General features: G+C 43.2%; 1 long non-coding RNA gene across 1 annotated transcript; it reads right to left on the bottom strand.

Annotated features, from left to right (window-relative positions):
• Positions 1-217: 217 nt before the first annotated feature.
• On the bottom strand, positions 218-6,382 carry LOC126100389 (uncharacterized). The gene is made up of 2 exons (XR_007522166.1): positions 6,201-6,382; positions 218-576 (listed from the first exon to the last, which is right to left on the bottom strand). It is a non-coding gene; the product is annotated as an uncharacterized LOC126100389 (long non-coding RNA).
• Between the last annotated feature and the right edge of the window lie 1,793 nt (positions 6,383-8,175).

An 8,175-nucleotide genomic window follows, 5' to 3' on the forward strand; every position in this document is an offset into this window, starting at 1 on the left:
ATACCGTAAAATTTTTTATCGCCATCAGTGACTGCTTAACTGTACGTATAGTCCTTTGTACTGTGTAGGTAAGGGACCAGAGAAAAACCAGAAAATAAATAAAGTTGTGTTGGAAACATTATTAAACATTTGCTTCTGTGTCGAAACTTATCATTCATTTTGCTCTTAGGATAAGAGTTAAACTGGTAAAACCTTCAGTATACAAACAAAATCAGTATTACCTTTCTGAATGCTAAAATTTATTTATTCTTTTGTAACACATGTTCATTTATAGTTTCTGAGAAAAGAAGAGGTCCCTTTCGATATAGGAACAGGAATAATGTTAAATGTTTAAACTGTAGAAGAAACAGAAAAGTTTAAAAGAAAGCAGAGCTCTCTGATTTCTTGGACGCGGCAGTAAGCCGCTCAGCCGGTATGGAAGCTCGCAGATATCCCCCAGCGGTCTTGCAGCGCCTGGTCCCCAGCAGCTCCGACGTCCACCACCGGCTGCACCGGCTCCTGGTTGTTGGCGGCATCACCGCTAGGGACCGCTGGTGGCGGCGCGTCAGCAGAATCCTGCGCCACCGCGGCCACAACCTACAGACAAGGGCGACAAGTCAGTACTGAAACTAGCGCTAGCGTCTTCTCATTTTCCAACCACAATGTCTTGAGAAAAACCAAGACGTTATCAAACGACCTGTCGACCTAAAAAAAAAAGCGTCTGACAATGTAAAAAGGTGCAAGGTATTCGAAATACTGCGAGAAATAAGACTAAAGTGCTCGGATTAGAGAGGGTGTAGGACAGGGATGTAGTCTGTGTCCACTACTGTTCAATGCATACATCGTAGAAGCAATGACGGAAATAAAAGAAGGATTAAAGAGTGGGACTAAAATTCAGGAAGAAAGGATATCAATGAAAGGTTCCACTGATAAATTCGTATACTCAGTGAAACTCAGTAAGAATTACAGTGCCTGCTGAATGGAATCAACTGACTTCTGAGCACTGATTAGGAAGAATCAACTGACTTCTGAGCTCTGATTAGGGATTGAGACTAAATGGATGAAAAACGAAACTAATAAAATTAGCGATAAATTTAACGTCGAAATTTAGGACCTCAGATTAGACGAAGTTAAGTAGTACCGAAGGACAGGGTTCATCGAGCATTGGAGATGGCTATAAAATAATAGTGTGAAGTCCGGGGGGGCGGGGGGGGGGGGGGGAATGACCCATGAGTTCCAAAGTGCTACCAAAGCTCCAGCTATGACAATGGCTGTGCGTACAGAGTTAAAAGAATGGAGTACAGTGGTAGAGAAGATTCTCATAAGCCACACATTCCTGCAGTCAGTGCTAAGCGGTGCTTGAAGAGGCGTAAGACGCGACGCCAGGGAACAGTTTATGACAGAAATACAGTCATTTGGATTGATGTATGACGCTATGCCCTATTGCAATCCCATAGGGAAGTCTAGGTTTGACTAATGCCTGGATAACGTTACCTGCTCCCATGTATAGTGTCAACAGGGGAGTATGATGCAGGTGGTGTTACGTTCGTGCTCAGGATGAAAGTAAAATGCTAGTTGCGGAAAAATTTGAACTCATTTCATAGTTTTGTATACTGCATACAGTACAGAAACAGTTCGGAGGCAGTGACTGTGTCACCTTGAATATGCACACTGTCATACATAAGCATCTATGAAACAATGTTTTGTGGACAATAACATTTCTGAAATGTTCAGGCCGCCCAGAGTCTTGTCCTGTCCCCGCTTGAAAACCTCTTGGGTGAGTTAGAGCTTTGACTTTTCTCCAGAACCACTCTCTTCTCTGGTACCAGCTCTTGAGGAGGAATTGGGTGCCATTCCTCCACAGGCAATCAGACGCCTCATTAAAAGTGTCCATAGCAGAAATCAAGCCATCGTAAGGGCGAAGGTTGGACATGCCCCTTGTCAACGTACTCCGGAACAAAAAGTCATGTTGTCATACACGAGGTGAACACAAACGCCAAAATTTCGTACGTTGTTCATGGTAAGGTTTTGGTATAATTGACAAGTCGTTTCCGGTGGCATTTACAGAGTCGTAATGTAACTATGATCTATTCGGTATGTTACTCCAGTTACCTTAGCTTCCGTGAAAATTCCATCACAGCAGTGACAAAGCCGGCAATATTTCATCACAGAAACAGAGGAAAGTAAGAACACTCCCATATAAAAGTAATGTGATGTGGAAACTGTTGCCACGGGAACAGACCACAAGGGAAGTGCGTGACCTCGAGCGTTCAGAACGGCACGGAAATATGCGCCGAGTATGAGCCGCTCATCCCAACATCAGCGGGATGAGCCGTTCGCATGCAAAACACAGCTGTTGTCTGCTAGTGTGTTTCCAAGATGAATTATTGTACCCGCTCCAACAACCATTTACTGTGGTTGTATGCAGTAGCAGGCGGTCGTCCGGAGTCTTCCTCTGTGGTGTAAAGAGTCTGCATAGACATCATAAGGCCACCTAATGCCACGAATGTTCTCAAAATATTAGAGAAAATGTTACCAGGTGCTGAATATGGAAACGCAATCAAAATTGAGGGTATGCACTTCGTGAATACGTTATATAGCTTAATAATTCAAGAAGGTTCTCCATGCAAATAGTCCGTGTACAGTATACTACAAAATATTGATGAAAACATACTGATGAGAATTTGCAAAGACTATTACAATCATGGCTTCAACTTCTATAGAAAATTTATGATACACTGTAAGTGCGTTCAAAGTAATTATTTTAAGCAGACAGGAATGTAGCAATAAATCGCGACGTATATCTGTGTTTTTCGTCCTATGTGTGTCGACACCATCGAAGAATTTTTGATAGCCGAACCTTAGCTCGGTTACCTGTATTTCAACAGATACCAACTTTGAAATATCCGGTTTTGGTTTTGCAGACCTCACGTGATCCTTCCTCAGTCAGCTGCTTGCATTCCCAAACTTACTAATCCTATTAGCTTGCCATCGCCTCTTCTAATTGAGACATTACAGTGAGATTAAGTTGAATTCAGTGCAGCAGATAAGAATTCGTCAGGCGTGTTACAACTCCTTGTATTTAAAGCACCAGAATATGAATTCGAAGTTCTCGAGTCGATTCCCAGTCGGCCTAGGACATTCATCGATCATGTAACACTCGATCATTTATCACTTCTTCCATCTCTGACAGTGTATGCTAATTTGAAAATTCCGACTTGCACCATGCATCGCAGGGACCTATATTATACAACCTAATCACAAGTATCCGTATCCCCCTACATAATGAGGGAATGACCACTAGATGTTTTGACACTTGGATTCAGTAGTATAAATGGAGGCGAGGAATATTGTGTTGTTGGGAGAGAAGCAGTAACAGCCGAATGAGTAGCGCAGGCAAGCACTCTGATATCGAACATGGAGTAGTCGCTGGATGTCACTTGAATAATAGTTCCATCAGGGGCGTTTCAACCCTTCTAAAGTTTCCCAAGTAAACTGCTGGTGACGCTGTTATGAAGTGGAAGAGCGAAGGAAGAACAACAGCTAAACCAAGAGCAGTCAGGCCTCATGCACTGATGGAGAGCGATCGTCTAGCATTGCAGAGCTTAGTTGTAAAAAATCGAATGAAATAGGCAGAAGCACTCATCCGTAGGTTAAAAAGAGTACAGTTAGCACAATGGCTTTACATAGAGAGTTGAAAAGAAAGGATCGAGCATCTCGTCACAAACCACAAACAATTAAAATCGCTCAAAAGAGGAAAGGCCTCTGGACCTGATGGGATACCAGTTCAATTTTACACAGAGTACGCGAAGGAACTTGCCCCCCTTCTTGCAGCGGTGTACCGTAGGTCTCTAGAAGAGCGTAGCGTTCCAAAGGATTGGAAAAGGGCACAGGTCATCCCCGTTTTCAAGAAGGGACGTCGAACAGATGTGCAGAACTATAGACCTATATCTCTAACGTCGATCAGTTGTAGAATTTTGGAGCACGTATTGTGTTCGAGTATAATGACTTTTCTGGAGACTAGAAATCTACTCTGTAGGAATCAGCATGGGTTTCGAAAAAGACGGTCATGTGAAACCCAGCTCGCGCTATTCGTCCACGAGACTCAGAGGGCCATAGACACGGGTTCACAGGTAGATGCCGTGTTTCTTGACTTCCGCAAGGCGTTCGATACAGTTCCCCACAGTCGTTTAATGAACAAAGTAAGAGCATATGGACTATCAGACCAATTGTGTGATTGGATTGAGGAGTTCCTAGATAACAGGACGCAGCATGTTATTCTCAATGGAGAGAAGTCTTCCGAAGTAAGAGTAATTTCAGGTGTGCCGCAGGGGAGTGTCATAGGACCGTTGCTGTTCACAATATACATAAATGACCTGGTGGATGACATCGGAAGTTCACTGAGGCTTTTTGCAGATGATGCTGTGGTGTGTCGAGAGGTTGTAACAGTGGAAAATTGTACTGAAATGCAGGAGGATCTGCAGCGAATTGACGCATGGTGCAGGGAATGGCAACTGAATCTCAATGTAGACAAGTGTAATGTGCTGCGGATACAAAGAAAGATAGATCCTTTATCATTTAGCTACAAAATAGCAGGTCAGCAACTGGAAGCAGTTAATTCCATAAATTATCTGGGAGTACGCATTAGGAGTGATTTAAAATGGAATGATCATATAAAGTTGATTGTCGGTAAAGCAGATGCCAGACTGAGATTCATTGGAAGAATCCTAAGGAAATGCAATCCGAAAACAAAGGAAGTAGGTTACAGTACGCTTGTTCGCCCACTGCTTGAATACTGCTCAGCAGTGTGGGATCCGTACCAGATAGGGTTGATACAAGACATAGAGAAGATCCAACGGAGAGCAGCGCGCTTCGTTACAGGATCATTTAGTAATCGCGAAAGCGTTACGGAGATGATAGATAAACTCCAGTGGAAGACTCTGCAGGAGAGACGCTCAGTAGCTCGGTACGGGCTTTTGTCAAAGTTTCGAGAACATACCTTCACCGAAGAGTCAAGCAGTATATTGCTCCCTCCTACGTATATCTCGCGAAGAGACCATGAGGATAAAATCAGAGAGATTAGAGCCCACACAGAGGCATACCGACAATCCTTCTTTCCACGAACAATACGAGACTGGAATAGAAGGGAGAACCGATAGAGGTACTGAAGGTACCCTCCGCCACACACCGTCAGGTGGCTTGCGGAGTATGGATGTAGATGTAGATGTAGATGTAGAAACCACACATTTCTGCAGTCAGTACTAAGCAATGCCTCTGGACAGTGGACGACTAGAAACAAATTATTTGGTGTGATGAATCACGCTATACACTGAGTCTATCAGACGAGAGGATTTGGGTTTGGCGAATGCCTCAAGAACATTAACTGCCGTCAGGTATAGTACGGACGAGGTGCTGTTATGGTATGGGGGTGAAATGGTTCAAATGGCTCTGAGCACTATGGGACTTAACTGATGAGGTCATCAGTCCCCTAGAACTTAGAACTACTTCAACCTAACTAACCTAAGGACATCACACACATCCCTGCCCGAGGCAGGATTCGAACCTGCTACCGTAGCGGTCGCGCGGTTCCAGACTGTAGCGCCTAGAACCGCTCGGCCACCCCGGCCGGCTATGGGGGTGATTTTCGTGGTTGCACCCTGTCATAAAGCAGCATCTTTCCTGACTGGAATGGCCTACCCAGAATCCCGATCTGAAATCAGTGACACACCTTTAGGATAAGATAGAACGTCGAATTGGCTTTCAGTTCCAGCGTCAAACATCTCTAGCTTCTTTGGTTTCGGTTCTGTTGAAACAAAGGTATGTCGCTCCCCCAAATGTATTCAAACACCTCATAGAAAGTGTCCCCAGTAGTGTTCATGCCGTTATAATGGCAAACGATGGACACATCCCATACTAATATCAGCTAACAGTGTTCTCATACTTTTGTTCAGGTAGTGTAACTAGTCGACTACGTTACCCAAAGGTCAGTGGAAGGCAACAGCATACCACCTCCAGTAGGACAATGAGTATTAAAGCACTGTGTTGTTGTAATCAAATTTCTTGTTGATAACAACTTTACGTGTCTACCTTGTGTAAGCGATGGACACAATTTCGAAAATATGTATTAGTACTCCGTTGGTTTTTCCCTTTAGAAATTAAAATTTTGCTAACAAACTGATGCCCCGTATTCCAGCTGTAACGCTGTGTAATAAGAGACTTACCGCAAAGGCCAAGCAGAGAAGGAGAACGGTTCTGGTTGAGGCAGCCATCTCGAGTGATACAACGGAACGTCTGGCTCCGGTTTATATTCGCCCGCGGTGCGGAGCGTTTCCTGTCGCACAAAGAACCCGCGTGTTGTGTTCTCCATTGCACTGCTGCGTCTATAGTGACGTCAGCTTACTTGGCAGACTCATTCTTCTGGAAAAAGAACAGGAAATTAGACCACTCTCCATGTCTGCGACAAATGGTCGTAGACGGTAGCAATAGATACGTTTGCATTTGTTATATCGAAGATCTATATTCAACTTGAAGGTTGCTCATTCATTAGATCTTTATTTATTATTTTCATTAGCAGGTGGAAATGTCCGTAGGAAAGACACCGCAGCAGTTCGTGTGATGAGCTGCATACAGCACATCGTTTCGAAAGATGGTTTTATACTTTTCGTCTTGGCTTATCAGTACCATGGAGGCAAGACGACAGTTTTGCAGAAGTTCGATATTAACTCGCAGTCATGGCATTTAACTGATGAGAAGTCTCGAAATTTGCGAGACACATTTTGAAAAATATCATGCGTAAAAATTTGCCTGGTTAGACCACCACATTCAGCTGAGTGTATTCTTAAGTGATAAATGAAACAGTCTATAGATTTACAGCACGAATTAAGGGAAGCTGCGGAGGGAGGACATTAGAATTTAAAATACTGAGAGCTTTGTCAACATTGCCTTCTTCTCTTCGCCTCAAGCAGTTGACCTGATGGTGTGTAGCGCCCTCAAGTCTAAACCTATTGGATTCGTCTTATGTCTGATCTATCAACATATTTTCTTCCTCTTGTGAGGTAGTGGCTAATGTCTAGTACGGTAGTAAGTGATAAGATTTGTTGCAGAACAGGATAAGACAGTAAAAACTCTAGAGATATCTATTTCTTTCTTTTTAGTAGAAGTAGTATCAAATCTTAGCCCCACACACGGGAAGGCAATGCCGCAGAACTCCTATGCATTCCACCCTCCTTGAGTGTAATCAGTGGAGAGGGAAAATGACGAATTTCTGGAAGCTTAAATCTAAGGAAGACCACGTTGACAGAAAATCAGGTGTGCCTAGATACACCAAGATTATAGCCTCACCACCTGTCTACAGTGAAAGCAGAAACCTTACAAGCTTCAGTCTCGGAAAAGAAATCACAATTCTCGTCATTTATGTCGCTCTCACTTTTCCTTCTTAATGGTTAATAAATACAACATCCAGGCGATGGGAAAAATTTGTTATACAGCACTATGATAATTAATAATATTTATTATATACTATCATTATTGTAAACAAGTAATGACATGTGTAGGCAACTGCTGCTATTTTAACAATATTTTGCCAAAATTGTTTTTACAGTATCCTCACCATCTAGTAATATCCAAAAAATTTTCGTCCTCTTCTACGTTACAGAAAAGTCTGTACTGTGGACATCCACGACTGTAGAAGTGCAGCATGATGAATAAAACCGCTTCAGCTGTACGATAAATTTTACTTATGATTGGTCCTGTTTTGTGGCACTAGAGCCACATATTAAGTGATACATCTGTATACAAGGTGAATGACCTAAAACTTGCACCGCAAATTTTGCTCTTGATGCGCGATTTTCACAGAATGGGTTGGTAGTCAGCGGCCCGTATTGTTACTCAATAAACAGATTGCAGTCATATTTAGAGAGTGTTCAAAAATGGTTAAAATGGCTCTGAGCACTATGGGACTTAACATATTAGGTCATCAGTCTCCTAGAACTTAGAACTACTTAAACCTAACTAACCTAAGGACATAACACACATCCATGCCCGAGGCAGGATTCGAACCTGCGACCGTAGCAGTCCCGCGGTTCCGGACTGCAGCGCCTAGAACTGCACGGCAACCACGGCCGGCTTGTTGTTTTCAAACAGGAGACGGATTCGCTGACGATCGTATCGCAGAGTGAAATGTCTGAAAAGCATCTA

Source organism: Schistocerca cancellata, chromosome 9, assembly GCF_023864275.1.
Source record: "Schistocerca cancellata isolate TAMUIC-IGC-003103 chromosome 9, iqSchCanc2.1, whole genome shotgun sequence".
In the NCBI taxonomy this organism is placed as follows: domain Eukaryota; kingdom Metazoa; phylum Arthropoda; class Insecta; order Orthoptera; family Acrididae; genus Schistocerca; species Schistocerca cancellata.